The sequence below is a fragment of the Channa argus genome, chromosome 4 (genome assembly GCF_033026475.1).
Source record: "Channa argus isolate prfri chromosome 4, Channa argus male v1.0, whole genome shotgun sequence".
NCBI classification, from domain to species: Eukaryota; Metazoa; Chordata; class Actinopteri; order Anabantiformes; family Channidae; genus Channa; species Channa argus.
Window position 1 is genome coordinate 7,221,390 of NC_090200.1, and position 25,326 is coordinate 7,246,715.

Here is a 25,326-nt window from a genome sequence, read left to right on the forward strand (position 1 = left end):
CAACACAAGAAACTTTCTGAAGATGGGGCAGTGGTAGCCTAAATTTAAAAAGTCCTCTCTCATCAAATCTTTCCTGAATAAATAAGAGTTTAAAACATGCACTGGTCACAAATCATTGAGAGCAATGACAAAAAATGTCAACTTTCTACTAATTTGTAGGTGATTACATCTACATCAAATGAACTGTGTCAGAATTGTTGAGACACGCTTTGTAAAATGAAAACCTTACATAACAGAGACATTTCCTTGTTGGTTTTAAATACTGGACAGCCACGATAGTGAAAACTACATCACTGTCCAGGTAAGAGCTACACTGTATGTTCACCAGCATGATCTTGATTCTGTGAATTTCCATTCATTATCTGTACTAGTTGCCTCACATGTAATTTACATAAATGACTTGCATATCAGTGGTTGCCAACTGATTTCTGTTTAGATAAATATTCATCTTCATTCAGATTGATGGCAAGCAGGTGGTTCCCATCAATCCAGGCAGTATATAATGAACTAACTGTAAGCAGACTGCAGCCTCAGAGAATCTCCTTCACTGAAGACCAACTAGTGCCTCAGACGACCAACTTCTGCCTGAACCTCAGCGGGTGAAACAACCAACTCATCACTCATCAGACGAGAAAGAAATAAGGTAAGAAGCTTTATTTGAAAACGTTCTGCTTTGTGTTATGGAGTCAAAAACACTCTGCGACACAGACAATAAGACAAGCTTTAGAATGTATGGAAGACAGACAAAACTGAAGTTACTGCAAAGTTTTCTCCCTTGTGATGGTCAATTTGTTTTCAGAACCTTTTTTTTTTCCCTCACAAGTGAATCATGAAGTTCCAGTTTGCCTGTCTTCTGCTGGTGCTGCTCTCTGCCACGGTGCTCTGTGAGATTATCATTGTCCCGGAGATGCAACCAAAGGACTGTAATGAAGGGATGAAAAGGTTCAACCCAGATCCACAAAAACATTGCACCTATTCAAAGACCTTCATTCTGGGCAATCCACAATTAAACGGTGAATGTCAAGGAAAAAATGGTGAAATAAAAACTGTTAAACGTTTTAAAGTTGTTGATTGTACACTCAAGGAAGGCACTAAATGTGACTATGTGGGTAATCTTCAAGAGACACGTCTTAAACTCAAATGCGAAGGTAATCTGCCTGTGCACTTTATGGGTAGAGTTGCTTAAGCATCTGCTGTGTGCTTCAGTTTGTTTTTTGAAATAAAAGCCAAAGCTGTGGGGTTTATCCTGGGGTACATCTTACTGTGGTTTTAGGCTTGCTTCTTATGATTTTCTTTGTGCTTAAGAGTAATGAGGAGAAGAAATGTTCTGTGAATATGTTCACAATCAGGATTCACAAGCATTACGTCCTTCACTCAGTTACTGTACGTTGAACATCCTTGCTGTGTTCTTGTCTTCATTCATATTGTATCAAATATAGACCTGCCCTATCCTGCTACGACTACAAAATAAACTCACTATAACCAACTTGCTGCCCTAGAGAATTTTCTTTGGTTACATTTTCCTTATTTGTGTGCTCTACTTGTTTGACCTGAAGACATCACAGAAACTGCAGGTGTGCAGAGATTATTTGTAACAGTTAGTGTATAGAAATAAGCATCTCAATCATTTTGTATAATAGCTAAAGTCCACTTGTTGAAAGCAGATACTGTAAATAAAAAGAAGCTAAACTTAAATTTAATTACAAAGTTTTAAAAAATACACACATTATAAAAATTGGTTATGAGGCAGAAATATATAATATTATGCATACATACAATCTACACAGTCAACATGCATTAGCTCCAGACCCTGCAAAGTTTTTTAAACATTTTAAAAATAAAACATCTGGCAAAGATCGTCAAACACTAGCTTAACAGTTGCTAATAACCAAACCTTTTGCTGTTCTTTGTTGTGTCCCCTTCCTCCTTAACAGTTAGGCTTCTCCCAAGTTCTCTCTTCAGCATCATTCAAATGACAAGTTCAGCAGAAGTTCTGCAGTATTAAAATTTCTCTGATAATTGGATATTTCATCTCATCTTTAAATTACCTGGGTAATATGACATATGATGCTTAGTGTAGGGGCTTCAATTTATTGAAATAATTGATTAAATAAAGATTAATTTCAATCAGGAACAATGAAACTAAACCATAAAACTTGTTCAACATCATGAAACATTTAAAGCAGCATGGAAGGTAAAACAGACTATGGCACGGACTACTCTCTCAAAATTAACTTTTAGTTGATCAAATGATGTTGTACTAACCTTGCATACTGGTGCAAACATTTAATATTGAATATTGAACACTTTTTTGTTTTTATTATTTAAAATCTTGAAAAACTGTTGCTAAACTACATATAGAGCTGACTCAAGCTATAGTTGTTTTCCAGACAGCTAATGATGTATATAGAAGATATGGAACTGTAGAAACAGTATTGTTCTTTTCTGCACTCTAGAACATTTGGTACTAGCCCTAAATGTAAAGTTACAATAAGATAAAATGCTTGATCAGAGTTATTTTAAATGAGCTGTGAAAAACACAAATGCTTGGCTGTGAGGTAAAAATGAGTATATGAGTTTGTTAAATGTCTTTACTGCATTTCACTTGAAACTAATAAACCACAGAAAGTCACAAAACATCACAGTTGCAGTGCTAGACTGCAGGTGAAAACTAGACAAATTAAAATAACTAATACACCATAAAATGAAAATTTTAGTAACTGCTCAAATGTTTAAAATAGTTTAAATATATTTTAGATGTAGGTGCCATTACAATATTTATTCATTTATTCACAAATATAATCTTCTCATAACTCTCTTGCTTTGACCGACCAAACGCTTTTTCTCCTACTTTTTCTCACAAAAACAAATCTGACAATAGGAAACCGTGTTAGGGAAAAAGGGACAATGAGTCAATTTAGCTCCTGTGCATTGTCAGTAGGTTTCTTTTCAACAACGACACACAAACTCCACCAAAGGTTTTGGTGATAAAATCCCTGACACTTAATATTTGTTCACTTTAAAGCACAGTTTGTTAGTAATAGAAGGAGTACTGGATATTCACAGCATTTAGTACAAGCTGTAAAGAGCAGGTGTATCCGGCCACATCCTCTCCTACGATGAAAAAGCAGCGGTGTGTCAGGACGTCATGGGAGGGATCTCTCTGAGCCTTTTTCCACTTCAGATGTTGAGTTTAGTGTAACTTTCATTCTGCTCTGTAGTGTCAGCTTCCTCTTTGACGGTTAACTCCATCTGAAGTCCTGAGGTCTCTGGGATCTTTTCCCAGGGTCTCTATGTCATCAGCACCACACACTGTTGAATAGAGATAAGTTCCAATATTGAAATGAAACCCTGTATGTGATGATTTAATGTCTAATCAGGCTTTGTTAGGTCAGTGAATGCACCATTTCCACCAGAGTCAGCAGACCGGAAAGTCAGGCCACAGAGAACATGATGACCATGAACACCGTCTTCTCTGTTGCCTGGGAGACGTAACATTCGACTCTGCTGGGACATGGTGTGGACATTATTGTGTGCATCGTAGACAAGGAGAAACCGAAAGCCACCTTCTGCACCACAGCAAATCCCACCTGGTGGCAGAGAAAAGCAGAACAGGAACAACACATTTATTCACACCCACACGTTCAAAAGCTGCAAATCAGTTCAAAGTCTTGCCTGTGGCGCCACCTGGTGGCGTGAAGGTGATAAAAATGCCACATGCATCACAATTTATTTAGAAAAGCTGAAGTTAGGTATTTTAGGACACCACGTAAAAAACCCTAAAATCATGTAATGACTGTTAAATAATAATGTGTTTATTTTTATATTGTAAACAAATAGTAAAGGACCACATGTTGTCCAACATGTTGTTATGTCAGTATGGTTTGCTTGTGTAACCGTGTGTATACGGTTTAATTTTTAAGAAAGGATTAACATTTGTTTTGCTTCGTGTGAACACTCACCTCCAGCAGAACAACAGCCAACAAAAGGGCCAAATATGCCCCGAGCACATGACCTTTGACCTGAGTTCCTGGGCCGCTCTGGTGACAAAGATAGAAAAAGTCTTGACAGTCAGAGTAAAGATGTATTGACCGAGCACGGAGTAAAAAAGTTAAACCAACAACAGAAAATGTCCATGTGGTTTTACTGTAAACCCACGTTTCCTCTGACATGGAGCATTTCAAAAGGACCGAGGAGGCTTTTATTAGTTTAAACTTTATCCAACTCTCATGTTATTTAAGGGGTAATAAGAGTCTTCTGTTTTCTACCTGTTTTTCCAGGACCAAGTAGCAGAAGAAAATCAGACCAGGAGCCAAAACAAGAACCACCTGGACGTAAAGAATGAACCAGAGTTTGTTGCTTTGTTTTTTACATTTAACACTAAATGAAAAACCAAACTGTGCTGATTTTGGACTTTTGTGCAGTTTGTTTACAGAAGATGTTTAGTACGAATGTGCAGGTTTGAGGCAGTGATAGGAATGAAGAAAAAGGTTGTTATATATAATATATATGTTCTTAGAATATGTTCTGATTTTCAGAGAAACTTCTCCTTTTTAGTTCCCCAAACAGTAACTTGTACCTTTCTGATATCTCCTAAAGACGACATTTAGTGTCTGTTGTATATTTTGAAAAACATATTCAGTGCTCACTAAAATTACTGGAGAATATTTGAGTTCAAGATGAAAAGGTGAATATCAGATGAAAGTTCAGACTTTCAGCTTGTATTTCCTGGTATGTAGATCAAGATATATTAAACAATACCAAACAGCACGTTTTGTAACAGCTGAGTTATAGCAGCTGATGTAGTTCTGGTTTAGCAAACTTGCAAATCATACAACATGTCGCACATTAAATACAGAGCAGAGCTGTCTGTGAAATTTCTCTCTTCAGTTTCTGTGGCACAGAGAAATACTCTGTACTTCAGCTTTAAAACCGGGTGATTTGCATGTTCATGAAGTTAAACTAAAGTCTACTTAGTTGTGTCTCTTCAGTAGTGTAATGAAGGTGTCTTTGTCCTTTAAAGGTGGTGGATGCTGCTGAGACACCGAGCTTAAATGTCCCCTGTCCTGATCCTGGCCTATGGACTTAATTTTGTGTTTTGTCTTCACTTCCTGTTTCGGACTTGTACTTTTGTAGCCAGTCTTCCCCACTTCCACACTGTTGGTCACTCCAGCAACTTCACCACTCATCACCTGTTTTCACCTGTTCTCCTCCTACTTAAACCCACAGTTCTGTGGTGAGACCCTTCCAACCATTTTCTGCATTGAGTTTGGATCTTGATAATCTGTTTGCCTGTTTAATTCTCTCAGATTGCTGCCCTGTGCTGTCTGTACTCCAGGACACTGGGCTTCCTGTTTTGGACTCCTGACTTCTATTTTTTTGGACTCCTGTTTGGTCTGAGTTTTGGTCATTTGTTGATCCCTGCCTGGTGGCCTCTGTTTTAGTTTTATTCCTGGAATTTTGTTTCTCTAATTTTCCCGGCACTGTTGTGATTAGTTTCCCCTGATTTAGTTCATGCAATATGCTTATTAAACAAAAACCCTCACACCCCCCTTAAGTTCTTGGAATAGAGACTAACCTACCGCTCGTGCATGCACACACACAAACACACACACACACGCAAAGACCCGCACAAACACACACCCACAGACCCACACACGCAAACACACACACACTATATATATATATTAACCCAGAACATAACACTTTTTGTAACACATCACTAATATTTTAATGAGTTGGGCCAAATGACATTAACTGTGAGGTTTCACAAGTTCATGAATATTGTAATGAAGTTGTACAGGGTTTTATCCTTGAAAGGTGATAGAAGCTGCTGAGACACTGAGCTTAGACGCCCCCTTTCAGTTCCTGGAATAGAGACCACCTTCTCACACACACACACACACACACACACCTCTCACACAACTGAAACAAACACACACACACACTGCTTTAATGATGCTTTGATTGGATACAGAAGATTTAGTTGTAACCAATCTTGTGATGATCTGTGCTTCTTGATGCTGCAGTTTCCTGTGAAGAACAATATAAAATGTGTGTGAAAAGGAAGCAAAGCTTCAGACTCCTGCTCTCCTGGAGGACCTGCCTAGACTCTCTTCTGTCTCCCAGAACAAAAGAAGTCCCACTCTTCGTGTCTCCACTCAGGTGTTGCTTCTAAGGTAAGACTTAGTTTGGTTAGTGGACAGACTGCAGCTCCAGTTTCTCTGTAGATGAGAGGAAGAAGATTTAAGACTGTGCTGCTTCTTTTTACTCATTCACAAAAACTTTATCGCACACTCCAACATCTTGATGGTCTTTAGTTCATAAAGGGGCAGACTGGGAGTTTAAATGTGCTGAAAGTCAGTTTAAACTGATCAGTCAGTGAGACCTGTGGTATTGATGTATAAGTGCAATGAGAATATATATTAATTTGTCTTTGTACATTTTTTCAAATATTGTTAATAGAACTAATCTCCAGAACTATGTAATGCACTGTATACACTGTTATCAGGCTGCAGCTTCAGAGAACTTCACTGAAGACATCGTCACCAACTGGTGCCTCAGACGACTTCTGTACCTGCTCTGGTTACAGAGAGTGAACCAAAGAACCAACTAATCACTCATCAGATCAGAAAGACATAAAGTAAAGAACCTGGTTTGTAATAACATGTTATGATGGTGTCATGGAGAAATGACCAGGTTGTAAAATTGCTGTTACATTTACTCCATTAAACTCTCCATCAAAAAAAATGTTCCTGTTTTTTCTTCAACAGGAAACAATGAAGATCCTGTTTGCATGTGTGCTGCTGATGCTGCTCTCTGCCACTGTGCTGTCTGGAAGTAACATCCAACCAAGAGATACAAGCTCTGCTACTGTGTTTCCTACAAATGAATCAGATGAATCTAGAAAACTAACACCTAAACAACGTTATGAGAAGTTTATATTACAGCATATAAAGATAAATATGACTGCAGAGAACTGTGAGTCCGAGATGAAGAATAACATTAATAAGAATAATAAGAATCACACCTATTGTAAGGAAAAAAATACTTTCATTTTGGCTAATGAACAGGTTGTCAAAAACATTTGTAATGGAGAAGGACAACTGAAGAATAACAACATGACCTATAGTAAGAGAAAGTTTGATATTGTTGTCTGTAACCAAATAAAACTGGGAGCAAATGAACTAAATTGTCAATATCAGGGTACATATCGCACTAAGAGAGTTGTTATAGTCGTTTGTGAAGGAGGTTTTCCTGTTCACTATCATGGAGACAAACCAAACTTTGCAGAGTAATTACACTTCTTCATCTGCTTAAGCTGCTTCTTAAACCAAACTGTGTCAAATATTATGACCATTTTTAGATCCATCTTGCTTTGATCGTATAACTTTAACCTGATTTATCTCCTGGTTGCCAAAAACAAAGATATAAAACAGAGACACTGGGTGAAATTGTTTATTCTCTGAACATGTGACATCAAGTTTCAGAGAAATTCTGCTCAAATTTTTCTCTTTATGACCTTTCATATCTTTTCACATAGCTTCTATATGTAGCTTTTAAACAGACCTGTCCCTGGTACATTTAAGTGTTTGTCCTGCATCTCGCAAAGAATAAAATCTCTAAAAACCAACTTGTTGCCTGACAGAATTTATTTTAGTGAGTGTTTTTAGTGTCATTCTCTCTGGATTTTAGATTTTAGTTGGTTTGCAGATCATATTTAGACCACATGCAGTTGTCTGTATGAACATCATAAGAGACTCTTGTAAATGACTTTTGATTTCTGTTTAGATTTCTAATAATTAGTAAAAACATGTTTTTGAGGGGGTCTGCTGCTCATTGGGTAGAGCATGGTGTTGGGATGCAAATGGCCCAGGATCGAATGCCACCACACCAGGTGCAGCTTTGTTGACCCCTAAGGAGAGAAGCCAAAAGCCGTTGATCTTTTGACTGAAATTATGTTTTCACTTCTTTATTTTTGAAACAACTGGTCCTGGACTTCAGAAAGACGTGTACTCACTTCTATTTGGCACCTGTAGATATTTTGATCTGGACCTTAAACAGTCACCAGATGTTGATCTGACATAGTAAAGGTTGGTTCCATGAGCCAGTTAAAACCGACTTTGTCTCTATATTTTCTGCTGCTTTAAAAGATTAAGTCATTTGATGTGATCATTTAATCATTTGATTTTACATGTATGTATGACACAATAAATACATATAACATTAGCTACATTTTGAACTTAACCGTTTCTTGCTTTACGTGGACTATGAAAATGCATTGGGCCCTAAAGCAGCATGTTCAGCCTCATCTGAGGAGAATTAAAATGACCTGTCTTTATCTGCAGCTCTCTCATGTGTTTATCAAATCCCTTATATGCTTAAAGTAAATTCAGGATATAAACAAATTAAGCTGCAATAAGAAGCTGTGGCTAATGTGTTTGTTTAACATAATTAAGTCAAATTCCTCGGACTTGCACTGTCGCGCTGGGAGTGACGTCCGCCGACAGGTACTGTCAACATCAGTGCTTCACTTCCTCCTTCTGGGTTTTAACTTACAGTCACTTCCTGTTCTTTTACCTGTTCATCTCATCCATCTTCACCACTCGTAATCGTTTACACCTGTTCCCCTCACTATTTGAATTCAGCTTCGCCCACACTTCTCAGTTCGTCCGCATTTCCACTGCGACTGTCCAGCTCTCATCAAGTTCATCATTGCTATTTACGATTCGGACAACGCTACGTTCATTGACCTGCTCCTCTCTGTTTTTTCTGAGTAACCGCTTCTAGTGTTGTTGTTGTTTTTTTGTTCTTTGGCTTTATCCCGTGAGTTCAGGGTCGCCACAGCGGATCATTGTCCGCATGCTTCTACTGTGCTACTGCTTTATAAATAACATGACTTATTTATTAAGGGCCTTATACATATTTTGGACTATTGTGGCAGTGGGTTATTGTCCTGAGTGGATTATTGCTACTTTAACTCAGTTAGTTGTAGTCCCTCTCTTTGGCACATTTATTAGAATATTTATTGTGACAATACAGTTTTCTAATTTGAACAATCCTGCCTCTGTTCCTACAGCTGAGTAAGTTTTTTGATGTAATACTTTGTTTCATTCAAAAGAACTATAATATCTTAAACATCAAGTAACTGTTTTGGTTTTATAGTTTGCGCATTGATATGGATGCTGGCTCATTCTTTTTTTTACTGTAAGTGATAGAATCATTTATTTTATGTTGATCTTGTTCTTGGCCCACTTTATTTATTTTATTTATTTATGTATATTGTTTTGCTTTGTGAGTATTTGTGTTGCTGTTATAACTTGAGTTGTGTTCTTGCTTCAAAAATTTAAAGTAAACATTTTTAAAAACTATTTAATTCAGTTTAATTCAACTTTATTTATAAAGCACCAATTGACAACAAAGTAATCTCAGGGCACTTTACAGAATAAAGTCAAGATTATAAAGATGTATAGAGAGAACCCAACAATTCCCCCTGGATCAAGCCATAGGCAACAGTGGAGAGGAAAAACTCCCTTTAATGGAAGAAACCTCCTGCAGAACCAGGCTCAGGTTGGAAAGTGAAGAGAGAAAAGAAAAGAGCAACAAAAAGCAACAACAAAACATCGGGCAGGTTGGTAGGATCAGTAGCCCATCGGGGGGTGGGTCCCCCAGCAAAGAGGACGGTTTTAAGCCTAGACTTAAAAGTAGATGCATGGACTAGTTTTCGGCATCATTTTGAGACAGGATGCTCCTAATTTGGCCACAATTCCACAATTCTGTCTTTAGAGGAGATCTCTGCCTCCTTCCAGCTCCCCTCTGTCATCTCCTTGCTATACGTCCCTCCAAACATGGCTGCACTGGTCCCCTCTGCAGCCACCCTGGATGACTGATCATCAAGTGGAGCAGGACCAGGATTCTCAGGACCATCATGTTGATATGCAGTCGAGGGAGTTTCCTTCATCTTGTTTGTATGAGGAGCTCTTCTCTACCAGACCAGTGCCCTTGTGACCTCCTGTGGGCTGCAGAGAGACATGTTTAAACCAGGTTACCTGGGGAACCAGAAAAGCTATTTTGTCTTGAAAACAGAAGGTCAAACAGGGAGAATCAGGAGAAAGTCACAGCAATAGAGAAGTTTGCTGGTAAAACTGCTGTGTTCAGTTTGAGCAAATTAGTACCATCAGCAAAATGTTAATTAATCCCTTTAGAATTTTTTTGTTAAATTATTGGCAGTTCTTAAAATGTCCAATATTTTTCCTAATTGATGGAAAAACCACTTGTTGACGAAGTTCATGAATTCTGCATGAAAAAACATTATAGAGTAAGTGACACATCCATGAACAAAAAAATAAAAAATAAATAAAATAAAATATATAAAATATATAAATATAACATAGAATATATATATAATATATATATATATTAGATCCAAAGGCATATTAGTTTCCTACTTCTCAGGGTGATCTATCTGAGGTGCTGTCTTGGTGTGAGCCGAATTGGCAGTTCCAGTAGAGGCCACATGGTGGCGATGTAGGCCAAGCATGACGCCATGATGCTGGTGATGGAGGACCAGCAGGAACAAGACCAGTGGTAATTGGGCAGTCAAGAAACTGTATGATGGGTCCTGCACTCTGCCCTCTGCTGCCTTCTTTAAAGAGGGTTTGATGTTTCAGATTTTTCTTCTGTGACATGCAGTAAATCTAAAACTAAAGAACTTCATATAAACTGAGATATATATTAATCACCTTGTTCTTTTCTAACCCCTTTCCCAGTATACATCCCTCAACTTCCACATTCCACCACCAACCTGTCTGATACTCTTTTCACCTCTAGAACATTCCTCACAAACTCCTCTTTCAGATTAACTCCTACTCCATTTCTCTTCCTATCTGACCCATGGTAGAACAACTTGAACCCTGCTCCTGAGCTTCTAGCCTTGCTACCTTTCCACCTGGTCTCCTGGACACACAGAATGTCCACCTTCCTTCTCTGCATTGTGTCAACTCACTCTCTAGCCTTCCCTGTCATAGTCCAAACATTCAAAGTCCTTACTGTCAGTCCTACACTCTTAGCTTTCCTCTTCTCTGTGGAAACGCCTTCCTCCTCTTCTTCTTCGACCAACAGTAGCACAATTTCCACCTGCACCCTGTAGGTCAACAGCACTGGTGGTGGTCGTTGTTAACCTGGTCCCCGACCAATCTGGTATAGAAGTCATGATTCGCATGTTTAATTTGACATGTGTTTTATGTTGGATGTCCTTCCTGACACAACCCTCTGCATTTATCCAGACCTGGGACTGGCATAAGGAGACTGGCTTGTGTCCCCTTGTGGTTGCATTGCCTCTATCTTGTAAATATTATCTGTAAATAGTTTTGAAGCTGTAGGGGTGAACTGCCATTTTCTTTCTGTTTTCTCTTGTTTCACATTAAGGCTTAATGAATGAATCTTAGGGCCTAGCTAGCAGGTTGTTTGGGAAATAGATTCTTTAGGATAAGCTTAACTTCCTCGTGGGTCCCGTGTAATTCGAACACAGCTTCAAACCATTTCGTTTTAGTTTGAACATCAATTGACATGTTTTTGTCATATTTAACAAAATAAAGTGACTTTATTTAGACCTTAAGTTCACATATTTAAGCTTGTCACCGCATCACTGACATTTTGTGGTTTTCACAGCTCTGAATGGCTCAGTCCTTCCTTCATGAGAACATGTGAGCAAATAGCATGTTTAGTGTGAATGTACACGTGTAAGTGGTGATAGAATATTGTATGTTCTCATGTCCTTAGGCTCCTTGTTCAGATAAGGCCAAACTTCCCAAACAATCAGCTGCACCTTCATGATGTTTCCTGAAAAGGGAAAGTTTAATGTCTAAGAGAAATAAGAGGATGAATATTGTTATATTTTGAAATAAAAATAAAACAATATTCTGCCAAATGACATTAACTGTGAGGTTTCACATGTTTATGAAAGTTAAACTAAAGTACAAATCAACGTTGTAATGAAGTTGTACAGGGTTTTATTCTTCAAAGATGGAAGCTGCTGAGACACTGCCAATAGGAAGTGAACCAAAATGTGTTTTTATATACACATACATACATACATACACACACACACACACACACACATATATATATATATATATATATATATATATATATATATATATATATATATATAGTTGATTCGAGAGACGGTACGAGCACTGCGAGCTCTTTCACATTTCAGCCGATTACCAACCAACAATCAGTCTCAAGCACTTCTGTGTCTTAAAAGCAGCAGACCCAAATACAGAGACAAGCTGGTGGATGTCAGAGCACGTAGTTCTCCACTGGCTGTGCCCTAAGTAGCCCTGACATCCAGACCAGTTCAAAACTATGTCACCTAGAGCCCTGCAAACCAGACAGAACAGAACAGGAATCATCTCTGAACTTCACATCTCAGCCCTTTCAGATCCAAGCACAGCTCCATGACACTGACAGCTACATGAGAAGAAGCTTGAACATGTATCAGCTTGAAGGGAAAGTTAAACTTCCAGAAGCAACGTGCACATCAGAGGTGCACACGTGTGGATTAAATCTTCATTATATTTCTTTTGTCATTTATTGTAGCTGAGCTCCCATGACTCCACTGTAATTTGAACACTTTGGTTTGAAGGCTTTCTATTATTTGAAGATGTCCTATTGTTTTGTTTTTTTAACATTTAACAGATGAAAATGACTTTAACAGAACTTTTTCTTTAGACCTTTACATTCATGCACTTCAGAATGTCAGCACATCACTGACGCTTTGTGGTTTTCACAGGAACAGCCCAGACTTTCCTTCAAGAGCAAATAGTATGGTCAGTGAGAATGTGCAGGTGTGAGGAGGTGGTAAGAATTAGGTGTTTAAAAAAAAAGTTGTTATACTTTATCACAATACGCTGTGAGAATATGTTCTGATAACCTGAGCAGTGACTCATACTTTTCCAATATCATCTGAAAAACCTATAAAGTGGCCTCAAAAAAATTTGACAAATATTGGAAAATATTAGAAAACATGTTTAAGATAAACATGAAAATTTTATATTTTAGCTTTAATTTCCTGGTATTTACATCAAGATATATTAACAGATCACCATTATTTTGATGAGTTCTGCCAGCCAACGTATTTCTGGTTTAGCAAACTTGCAAATTTTACAACATGTCTTACATGACATACAGAGCGTTTTTTGAAATCTCTCTTCAGATCCTGAAACAGCTGCAAATACACCTGAAATCATTAGCTGATTGACAGACAATATATTAAAATAAAATTTCAGTGCGATGCAAAAATATTTCATTGTTCGTGGTTCACAGTAGAGGCAGTAATTGATCCTGCTGGACGCGTAAATGACTGATGCTGTGAGATGAGAAAGTTTGGGGATAATGTCTCCAAAAAAATAAATCTGTGTGGGAAAAATATTATACATGAAAGAGATGACGTCCATATTCATTTTCATATTCATAAGATAAGATCAAACCTTTTTAATCCCCCTGTGGGGAAATTGTTGTTGTTGAGCAGCTCACAGTGATGGTTACAGTGCAAAAAGCAGTTTTTCAAGTATTTACAAAAAATTCAAAAGTGGAAGATACAATGTGTTTGCAAAAGCATTTATGACTAAAACCATTAAACAAAAAGCTAAAGAGAATTTACAGTAATCAAAATGACCCGAGTTATTCAGCTGAACGGTTGAGTTGCACATGAACAGAGCTCACACTCCTCACCAACTTGTTCAGTCTCTTCCTGTCTCGGTCAGTGCTGCCCCCCACCCCACACCATTAAATCTACCACAGAGTCATAGAGCTCCCTAACCAGAGGCCTGCACACTCCACAACAACTTAAGTTCACACATTTAAGCTTGTCACCACATCACTGATATTCTGTGTCTTTCACAGCTCTGAATAGCTCAGTCCTTCCTTCATGAGAACATGTGAGCAAATAGCATGTTTAGTGTGAATGTGAACGTTTAAAGGGGCGTTAGAATATTGTAAGTTCTCTTTGGCTCCTTGTTCAGATAAGGCCAAACTTCCCCTCTTTGGTTTCCCAAACAATGACCTGCACCTTCCTTATCTTTCCTGAAAAGGGAAAGTTTAGTGTCTAAGAGAAATAAGAAGATGAATATTGTTATATTTTGAAAATCCTATTCACTTCCTTTATTAATATTGGAACAGGAAGACCAATTGATTGTTTTTTAACACTTTTGCCAGTTTATCTTAGGGGCAACACAGAGTGACACATACACAGACTGACAACCATTGACACCAACGGATAATTTAGAGTCACCAACTAACCTAACATGCACGTCTTTGGACTGTGGGAGGAAACCAGAGCACCTGAGATGAAAAGATGAATATGAGACAAATGTTCAGTATTTTAGCAGTAACTTCCTGGTATTTACATTTATATATATATTAACCTACAACATAACACTTTTTGTAGCAGATCACCAATATTTTAATGAGTTGGGCCAAATGACATTAACTGTGAGATTTCACATGTTCATGAAGTTGAACTAAAGGTTAAATCAACATTGTAATGAAGTTGTACAGGGTTTTATCCTTTAAAGGTGATAAAAGCTGCTGAGACACTGAGCTTAGACGCCCCCTTTCAGTTCCTGGAATAGAGACCACCTTCTCACACACACACACTTCTCACACCTCTGAAACAAACACACTCACTACTTTAATGATGCTTTTGATTGGATACAGAAGATTTAGTTGTAACCAATCTTGTGATGATCTGTGCTTCTTGATGCTGCAGTTTCCTGTGAAGAACAATATAAAATGTGTGTGAAAAGGAAGCAAAGCTTCAGACTCCTGCTCTCCTGGAGGACCTGCCTAGACTCTCTTCTGTCTCCCAGAACAAAAGAAGTCCCACTCTTCGTGTCTCCACTCAGGTGTTGCTTCTAAGGTAAGACTTAGTTTGGTTAGTGGACAGACTGCAGCTCCAGTTCCTCTGTAGATGAGAGGAAGAAGATTTAAGACTGTGCTGCTTAATTTACTTATTCGCAAAAACTTTATCGCACACTCCAACATCTTGATGGTCTTTAGTTCATAAAGGGGCAGACTGGGAGTTTAAATGTGCTGAAAGTCAGTTTAAACTGAGCAGTCAGTGAAACCTGTTATATTGATGTATAAATGCAATGAGAATGTATATTTATTTGTCTTTGTACATTTTTTCTAATATTGTTAATACAACTAATCTCCAGAACTATGTAATGCATTGTATGCACTGTTATCAGGCTGCAGCTTCAGAGAACTTCACTGAAGACATCGTCACCAACTGGTGCCTCAGACGACTTCTGTACCTGCTCTGGTTACAGAGAGTGAACCAAAGAACCAACTAATCACTCATCAGATCAGAAAGACATAAAGTAAAGAACCTGGTTTGTAATAACATGTTATGATGGTGTCATGGAGAAATGACCAGGTTGTAAAATTGCTGTTACATTTACTCCATTAAACTCTCCATCAAAAAAAATGTTCCTGTTTTTTCTTCAACAGGAAACAATGAAGATCCTGTTTGCATGTGTGCTGCTGATGCTGCTCTCTGCCACTGTGCTGTCTGGAAGTAACATCCAACCAAGAGATACAAGCTCTGCTACTGTGTTTCCTACAAATGAATCAGATGAATCTAGAAAACTAACACCTAAACAACGTTATGAGAAGTTTATATTACAGCATATAAAGATAAATATGACTGCAGAGAACTGTGAGTCCGAGATGAAGAACATTAATGAGAATAATAATTACACAAATTGTAAGCAAATCAATACGTTCATTTTGGCTGATGAGGATGATGTCCAAAAGATTTGTAATGGTGAAGGAAAACTAAATAAGACAGATCATATGACCTATAGTAAGACAAAGTTTGATATTGTTGTCTGTGAACTAAAAAACCAGGGAGCAAGGAAACCAAATTGTGAATATCAGGGTACATATCGCACTAACAGAGTTGTTGTAGTCGCTTGTAAACGACGTTTACCTGTTCACTATGACAAAGATGAACCAAACTTTGTGGAGTAATTACACTTCTTCATCTGCTTAAGCTGCTTCTTAAACCAAACTGTGTCAAATATTATGACCATTTTTAGATCCATCTTGCTTTGATCGTATCACTTTAACCTGATTTATCTCCTGGTTGCTAAAAACAAAGTTATAAAACAGAGAAACTGGATGAAATTGTTTATTCTCTGAACATGTGACATCAGATTTCAGAGAAATTCTGCTGAAATGTTCTCTCTTTATGACCTTTCATATCTTTTCACATAGCTTCTCTCTGTATCTTTCAAACAGACCTGTCCCTGGTACATTTAAGTGTTTGTCCTGCATCTTGCAAAGACAGACAGAATTTATTTTAGTGAGTGTTTTTAGTGTCATTCTCTCTGGATTTTAGATTTTAGTTGGTTTGCAGATCATATTTAGACCACATGCAGTTGTCTGTATGAACATCATAAGAGACCCTTATAAATGACTTTTGATTTCTGTTTAGATTTCTAATAATTAGTAAAAACATGTGTGACCTTAAGCATCCTAAGATACACAATCAAAATTAAATACACAAGCCAAGCACAGAGGCTTCAATAAAGAGGCCACAACAGTCGGTGTGGGTTAACTGCCATAACGGCTATTTAATAAAAACAAAACAATATTAAAATCCTAAAATTAAAAGGAAAAGAATAAAACAAAATCATACTACGGCCGGGAGACGAGCCACCCACTGGCAGGGGACAGGGAGTATCCTAAATGTGAAGTAACCACACAACAAGCCGAAACCATATTAAATAAAAAGACAACAAGCCATGCAAACACAGGACATGCAATATAATAGTAAGTGAACTCCCAATATACCGCCCATACCCATAGGCGGAGGACCCACCCCGCCGTAGTACTAGAAACAGAAGAAAAGTCAAAACTCCATCAAATCCAAAAACAACATAACAAATTGAAACCACAACATACAGCAATGCTAAAATAAACGGCAGTCAGTGCAATGCCTGCAAACAAACAAAGCACTGTTACAAAATGTGTAAGGAAACAAACATACATTTTATATTTTTATATAAACATATAAACACCATACCTTACACCAGGTGATAAGACTGCTCCACTTGTTAACCTATAACAGTTATGGCAGACCCACTTAAATTATAAAACAATACCTCAGGGCATTTAAGTACCTGCTTCCACTACATACATCAAAACACAAAACACACAAATATAAATGTAACTTACTAAAACCATGAGCAGAAACATCTCAACAGTCACAACAGAATGAGCAGCAGCCAACTTCCCACACCTGCTTCACATTTCTCTCTTAATCAATTTGCCGTTTCTCTCATTGGCTGCTGTTCCTCTATTGCCACCACCCCTACCCGAGTCCTAGTGTCTACCTGCCACACATGTTTTTGAGGGGGTCTGCTGCTCATTGGGTAGAGCATGGTGTTGGGATGCAAAGGGCCCAGGATCGAATGCCACCACACCAGGTGCAGCTTTGGTGACCCCTAAGGAGAGAAGCCAAAAGCCGTTGATCTTTTGACTGAAATTATGTTTTCACTTCTTTATTTTTGAAACAACTGGTCCTGGACTTCAGAAAGACGTGTACTCACTTCTATTTGGCACCTGTAGATATTTTGATCTGGACCTTAAACAGTCACCAGATGTTGATCTGACATAGTAAAGGTTGGTTCCATGAGCCAGTTAAAACCCACTTTGTCTCTATATTTTCTGCTGCTTTAAAAGATTAAGTCATTTGATGTGATCATTTAATCATTTGATTTTACATGTATTTATGACACAATAATTACATATAACATTAGCTACATTTTGAACTTAACCGTTTCTTGCTTTACGTGGACTATGAAAATGCATTGGGCCCTAAAGCAGCATGTTCAGCCTCATCTGAGGAGAATTAAAATGACCTGTCTTTATCTGCAGCTCTCTCGTGTGTTTATCAAATCCCTTATATGCTTAAAATAAATGTAGGATATAAACAAATTAAGCTGCAATAAGAAGCTGTGGCTAATGTGTTTGTTTAACATAATTAAGTCAAATTCCTCAGACTTGCACTGTCGCGCTGGGAGTGACGTCAACATCACTACTTCACTTCCTCCTTCTGGGTTTTAACTTACAGTCACTTCCTGTTCTTTTACCTGTTCATCTCATCCATCTTCACCACTCGTAATCGTTTACACCTGTTCCCCTCACTATTTGAATTCAGCTTCGCCCACACTTCTCAGTTCGTCCGCATTTCCACTGCGACTGTCCAGCTCTCATCAAGTTCATCATTGCTATTTACGATTCGGACAACGCTACGTTCATTGACCTGCTCCTCTCTGTTTTTTCTGAGTAACCGCTTCTAGTGTTGTTGTTGTTTTTTTGTTCTTTGGCTTTATCCCGTGAGTTCAGGGTCGCCACAGCGGATCATTGTCCGCATGCTTCTACTGTGCTACTGCTTTATAAATAACATGACTTATTTATTAAGGGAATACATATTTTGGACTATTGTGGCAGTGGGTTATCCTGAGTGGATTATTGCTACTTTAACTCAGTTAGTTGTAGTCCCTCTCTTTGGCACATTTATTAGAATATTTATTGTGACAATACAGTTTTCTAATTTGAACAATCCTGCCTCTGTTCCTACAGCTGAGTAAGTTTTTTGATGTAATACTTTGTTTCATTCAAAAGAACTATAATATCTTAAACATCAAGTAACTGTTTTGGTTTTATAGTTTGCGCATTGATATGGATGCTGGCTCATTCTTTTTTTTACTGTAAGTGATAGAATCATTTATTTTATGTTGATCTTGTTCTTGGCCCACTTTATTTATTTATGTATATTGTTTTGGTTTGTGAGTATTTGTGTTGCTGTTATAACTTGAGTTGTGTTCTTGCTTCAAAAATTTAAAGTAAACATTTTTAAAAACTATTTAGGATTTCCAAAGGCATAATCCAAAGGCATAATTGTCTTCTACTTCTCAGGGTGATCTATCTGAGGTGCTGTCTTGGTGAGAGCTGAATTGGCAGTTCCAGGAGAGGCCACATGGTGGCGATGTAGGCCAAGTATGACGCCATGATGCTGGTGATGGAGGACCAGCAGGAACAAGACCAGTTGTATGTGGCAGTCAAGAAACTGGATGATGGGTCCTGCACTCTGCCCTCTGCTGCCTTCTTTAAAGAGGGTTTGATTTTCCAGACATTTTTTCTGTGACATGCAGTAAAGCTAAAACTAAAAGAACCTCATTTAAACTGAACTATCTAAAGATATAAATACATATAAATCAGCCTGTTCTTAGCAAACCTCTTACGTTGTATAAACTCCTGAACTTTCTCGCTCCACCACCAAGTCTCCTTGTCCACCAAGTTCCCTCCAACCTGTCTCTTTGATCACATTAGAAGTTGTCCAGTCATCCTCAAGCACCTCCTGACCACTCAGTCTCTCAGTTCCTCCCTGAAAACTACTCAACATTCTTTTTTCAACTTCCACCACTTCGTCCTCTGCTCTGCCTTTGTCCTCTTCATCTTCCTCACCACCACAGTCAATAAAAAGTTTTGCATCCTTCCCTGCACTGATGGACCTTTTCCTACAGACTGGTTTTGGTTTGTATTTGCAGGTTCCTTCTACTTTCAGCCATTAAAATTCATCTCATATAGAAATAACATCTCCATCATGAGAACCTGGAAAGGGACAGAGACACACACATAAAGAGAGATTTGGATTTCTTCTTGGTCTTTTCTTAATCACTTCCTAGTTCTGCAATGAAAAAGAGAAGCACAGACCTTTCAGATCAGCCTTGAAAATCAGCCAACCAACTTTCCTCAGTCTGGAGAATAAACTTAAATGAGTTGTAAAATGTTTTGAAGAAAATAAATTCCAGTTGCCATGAGTTAACTTTCACATAAGTACCATTCATCTTTTGAGTAATTCATGAGCCTGTTGTGCTTCCAAAGAATGATGCGAAGTGTCACAAAACATTAATCTAATTTTAAATCCTGAAAGACCTGGTGATGTTCACTGTCCTCTTCTTTAAACGAAAAGCTCAAGTAATTAATGCAAATTAGGTTTCATATGTTCAGAGATTTCTGCATTAAGTAAACTGGAAACATACATTTTTACGTGAAAGATTTAGATGGAATTTTCCAGACCTAATGCCCCACTGCACTTATTAGTTATGTCATTTAACTGTGGTCAAGTAAGGAGCCAACTATGAACTGGGATTAGATTCATGTACTATTTATGATGGTCTAAGGATTAAAAGGTAGATCACAAAACACCTTTAAGCCACATTCTCCTGTATTTTCCACATAAACAATTTTGTGTTTTTATCTTCACCAGAGAATTATGAAGATCCAGTTTGTCTGTTTCCTGCTGGTGCAGCTCTTTGCTACTGCACTCAGTAAATTATAAATGTGAGTTGAGCAAATGAACAGCACATCAATAAGGATATGGATGAAAGCATGTTTTTATGTAATTTATGAAATGTAATAGATGAATGGTGTAATAACCAGGGGAGATCTCTGCCTGCTTCCAGCTCCCCTCTGTCGTCTCCTTGCTATACCTCCCTCCAAACATGGCTGCACTGGTCCCCTCTGCAGCCACCCTGGATGACTGATCATCAAGTGGAGCAGGACCAGGATTCTCAGGACCATCATGTTGGTATGTAGTCGAGGGAGTTTCCTTCATCTTGTTTGTATGAGGAGCTCTTCTCTACCAGACCAGTGCCCTTGTGAGCTCCTGTGGGCTGCAGAGAGGCATGTTTAAACCAGGTTACCTGGGGAAGCTGGAGAAAAACCATAAAAGCTATTTTGTCTTGAAAACAGAAGGTCACACAGGGCAGAGCCGACTTAAGTGGTTCAAGAACCAGAAGAAGTTCACAGCAATAGAGAAGTCTGCTGGTAAAACTGCTCTTTTCTGTTTGAGCAAACTAATACCATCAGCAAAATGTTCATAAACCCTGAAGCAAGTTAAATAATTTTTTTCCTTTTTAAACTTTTTTGTTTTTAATTATTGGCAGTACTTAAGATGTCCAGTATTTTTCTTAATTGATGGTAAAAAAAACACTTGTTGACCAAGTTGATGAATTTTGCATGAAAAAACATCATAGATTTAGTGCTGCATCCATGAACAAAAAAATAAGTCTTACATCCAAAGTCATATTTGTTTTCTACTTCTCAGGGTGATCTATCTGAGGTGCTGTCTTGGTGTGAGCCGAATTGGCAGTTCCAGTAGAGGCCACATTGTAGCGATGTAGGCCAAGTATGAGGCCATGATGCTGGTGATGGAGGACCAGCAGGAACAAGAAAAGTGTCATTTGGCAGTCAAGAAACTGTATGATGAATACTGCCCTCTGCTGCCTTCTTTAAAGAGGATTTGATGTTGCAGATTTTTTTTCTGTGAAATGCAATAAAGCAAAAAAAAAATATATATATATATATATATATATATATATATATATATATATATATATATATATATATATATATATATATATATATATATATATATATATATATATATATATATATACATACATATATAGATATATATATATAGATATAGATGAAATATATATATATACATATATAGATATATGTATATATATATATATATATATATATATGGAATTTCACTTTCACTTCACATCTCAGCTCTGTCAGACCCCACCAGAGCTACATGCTTCATGAAGCTTGATCCTTGATCTGCCAGAAGCACCGTCCACATTAGAGTTGTCCACCTGTTTAAACTACTGTATCTGATGATTCAATCTTAATTAGATTTAATAATATTATTAAATATTTCCCTCAATAATGTGCCTTTGGAATTTGGGTGAGCCCTTTATGTGCCTCTTCATATGTGGCATGACAACCACATTTCCTTGATGAATAGCCGGCGTGCATTGTTCACACCATCCATGTAATCAGGGGTGAAGTTGGGGTAGATATTAGGGTTAACAGCAAGCTAGTTAATAGTAACTTGTAACTTGTAAAAGTTCCTATTACTTGTAACTCTCTGTAACCACTCTCACGGTAACCTTTACCTATTTGAATATGATGTATAGTTTCTCTGTATAGTCATCAAATATTTTTTTTAGCAAAGTAACATTACACAATTGAAAAACAATACTTACATGTATTAGATGTGCAAAAGGCAGCTTTACTGAGCAGTTTTAAACAAACACATTTCACAGTTTCCCGCAAAATGCCACAGGAAATGTGTTTTTGTGTGGGTCATTTCTGACCCGTGTGTGAGCTGTGGCCATAAAGTAGTTAGTGCCTGTCGTGGCGGCAACCAGAGGACTGGCTGATGGACACTGGTGGTAAAGGAGGCCATCAGGCTGAAGAAACAGGCCTTTTGAGCCTGGTTGGTTTAGGGGTCTCCTGAATCAGGAGACAGGTACCAGCAGGCCAGAAGGGCTGCGGCCCAAGGTGCGAGTTGTGTTAGCATTCGTCTTTATCATGAGTGACGGTAAACTGCATCGTGAGAGGATTGGTGCAGCATCAGCAGTAATGCCGACATTGTTTCAAACTGTTGTGGTGAAGAGGGAGCTAAGACGCAAGGTGAAGCTTTCAGTTTACCAATCAATCTAAGGTCCAACCTTCAACTATGGTCATGAGCTTTGGGTTATGGCCCCATAACCCAACTCAGGATAATTGGGAGTTAATGAATGAATATTACTTTTAGCTGCCTCTATCTTGTAAATATTATATGTAAATAGTTTTGAAGCTGTAGGGGTGAACTGCCATTTTCTTTCTGTTTTCTCTTGTTTCACATTAAGGCTTAATGAATGAATCTTAGGGCCTAGCTAGCAGGTTGTTTGGGAAATAGATTCTTCTGTTTGCTGTTTTGGCCTTGGTTCACATTGAATCACATTCTCTTAGTTGTAGAACTAAATTGCACACTTAATTGAAAAATTTGGATTCTGAATTTTGCTTTGGGGACCAGGGAGGGAACAGCCTTATTTGTCCTATAGGTTTCACTCCTGCCCCCTAGACAGGGGTGTAACACTGCTGTGAGAAAATACTTACTGTACTTAAAGCTTCAGTATTTGACATCTTTCAGTACTGTAAATAGAACTATTCTACATAACTTATCTTCATGTGGAGAGGGACTTTCTAGTGACACAGACTCACTATCTTGCAGGTTCTACCTGCATATTTCACTACAGAGCCACAGAATCTTTAACTGATTGTTGTCTGATAAATATTCATCTTCTATTAATCTTAATACAGAATCAGATATTGTTGATGCACCTGGAAACTAAATGATTCACTGTAAACTCTGTAAACAGCTTCAGCTTCAGACGGTAAAGAACCTTGTTTGTCATAGAGAACTGACCAGGCTGTTAAATGAATGTGCTGCAGTAATGTCAAGTAGGACGACGGCTGCTGTAAGGAAACCAAAACGTATATTGTGGTTGATGAACAGAGAGTCAAAGACTTTGTCTGTGAACTAGAGAAGGAAGCCACATACCTCAATTGTACATATGAGGGTGAACGTCGAACGGTGAACTAAGACAACTGCAGTCTCATGTGAAGCATGTTTACCAGTTCACTTTAAAGAAACATACTGTTTCATAGCATTTGTGGTTAGAAACAATGACTCACCTTCTCGTCTTTATTCACTTAAGTATTCAGTCTCTGAAACAAACTTATTCCCACAGAGAATTTCTTTTACTAAACATTTCCTCCAACATTTGTTTAATAATTTCATTAATGGTGGTGGTGCATCGGTGCATGAAACAATTAATAAACTCCAAAGTAAATCATTGCAAATAGAGACTGAAATAAGTAACTTCTTTGTAGCCAAACTACAAAAAAGCCTCAACATTTACAAAGAAAACTACTTTAAAAGTAGCTTTCTTTTGTTTTTAGCTCCACCTCTGACAGTTTACTCTCTGTGCACATGTCGCATCAGACCAATTTGGCTGATTTGCCTACAAAGTACAACATGTAACAATGCTGATGAAGGAATAATTGAATTATACATTCTATTAAACAGTTTGTATGAGCACATTGTTTGGTTTCATTTTGCATTATTTCACATTTATTTCCTGTTAAACCAGGGTATAAATTAAACTTTGGCTTTGGCAACACAAACATTGCCAAACACTGCATTTTCCACCAATATGAAGTGCAAATAATAGCAATCAGTGCAGTATTTATAGGGAACTTTGGTATTATAGTCCATAGAAGCCATATTGAAATTTGTTGCATGTTCAGATCAAACGCCTTGTTTAGAGGCGACACCTGTTGCAACTACAACCACAAACAGATAGAGAGATAAAAACACGCTTTCAGAGTTGGACTCTAGCAGATCTGCAGTGTTGCATGCACGTTAAAATTATCTGATGATGTGATCTTAACTTGACACTATGTTGCTTTTTGGAAAGCTGAGCTCCCTTTGTTTCCCCTGTAATTTGTACACTGCTTCAAAGCATTTGGTTTTAGTCCGAACATCATTCGAGATGTTTTTGTCATATTTAATAGAATAAAGTGACTTTATTTAGACCTTAAGTTCACATATTTAAGCTTGTCACCAATTCACTGATATTCTGTGTCTTTCACAGCTCTGAATAGCTCAGTCCTTCCTTCGTGAGAACATGTGAGCAAATAGCATGTTTAGTGTGAATGTGCACGTGTAAGGGGTGATGTATGTTCCTTTGGCTCCTTATTCAGATAAGGCCAAACTTCCCCTCTTTGGTTTCCCAAACAATGACCTGCACCTTCCTTATGTTTCCTGAAAAGGGAAAGTTTAGTGTCTAAGAGAAATAAGAAGATGAATATTGTTTTATTTTGAAAAAACTATTCAATTCCTTTATAAATATTGGAATAGAAAGAACAACTGATTAGTTTTTTCTGTAGAATGATGATGGTTAGGTTTAAGATCCATCTGATCTATCAGGGGCAACACCAAGTGACACATACACACATTTTAGCAGTAATGGTATTTAGTAATGGTAATGGTATTTATATATATATATATATATATATATATATATATATATATATATATATATATATATATATATATATATATATATATATATATAAAACCTAGAACATAAAACTTTTTGTGAGGTTTCAGATGTTCATGAAAGTTAAACTAAAGTTTAAATCACAACGTTGCAACATTGTAATGATGTTGTACAGGGTTGTATCCTTCTAAGATGGAAGCTGTTAAGTTAAGCAAAAACTAATCAATTGGTCTTGCTGTTCCAATATTCATTAAGGAACGTAATAGGATTTTCAAAATAAAACAATATTCATCTTCTCATTTCTCTTTGACACTGAACTTTCCCTTTTCAGGAAATATAA

The 25,326-nt window shown here is 37.6% G+C and overlaps 3 long non-coding RNA genes across 3 annotated transcripts; all 3 read left to right on the forward strand.

Moving 5' to 3' along the window:
- The first annotated feature begins 6,044 nt into the window (after positions 1-6,044).
- LOC137126097 (uncharacterized) lies at positions 6,045-7,270 on the forward strand. The gene is made up of 3 exons (XR_010914280.1): positions 6,045-6,179; positions 6,512-6,643; positions 6,774-7,270. It is a non-coding gene; the product is annotated as an uncharacterized lncRNA (long non-coding RNA).
- A 7,508-nt stretch (positions 7,271-14,778) lies between these two features.
- Positions 14,779-17,449, forward strand: LOC137126098 (uncharacterized). The gene is made up of 3 exons (XR_010914281.1): positions 14,779-14,923; positions 15,255-15,386; positions 15,517-17,449. It is a non-coding gene; the product is annotated as an uncharacterized lncRNA (long non-coding RNA).
- Positions 17,450-18,169: 720 nt separating this feature from the next.
- Positions 18,170-21,396, forward strand: LOC137125900 (uncharacterized). The gene is made up of 4 exons (XR_010914236.1): positions 18,170-19,611; positions 20,348-20,421; positions 20,544-20,668; positions 21,188-21,396. It is a non-coding gene; the product is annotated as an uncharacterized lncRNA (long non-coding RNA).
- Positions 21,397-25,326: the final 3,930 nt, after the last annotated feature.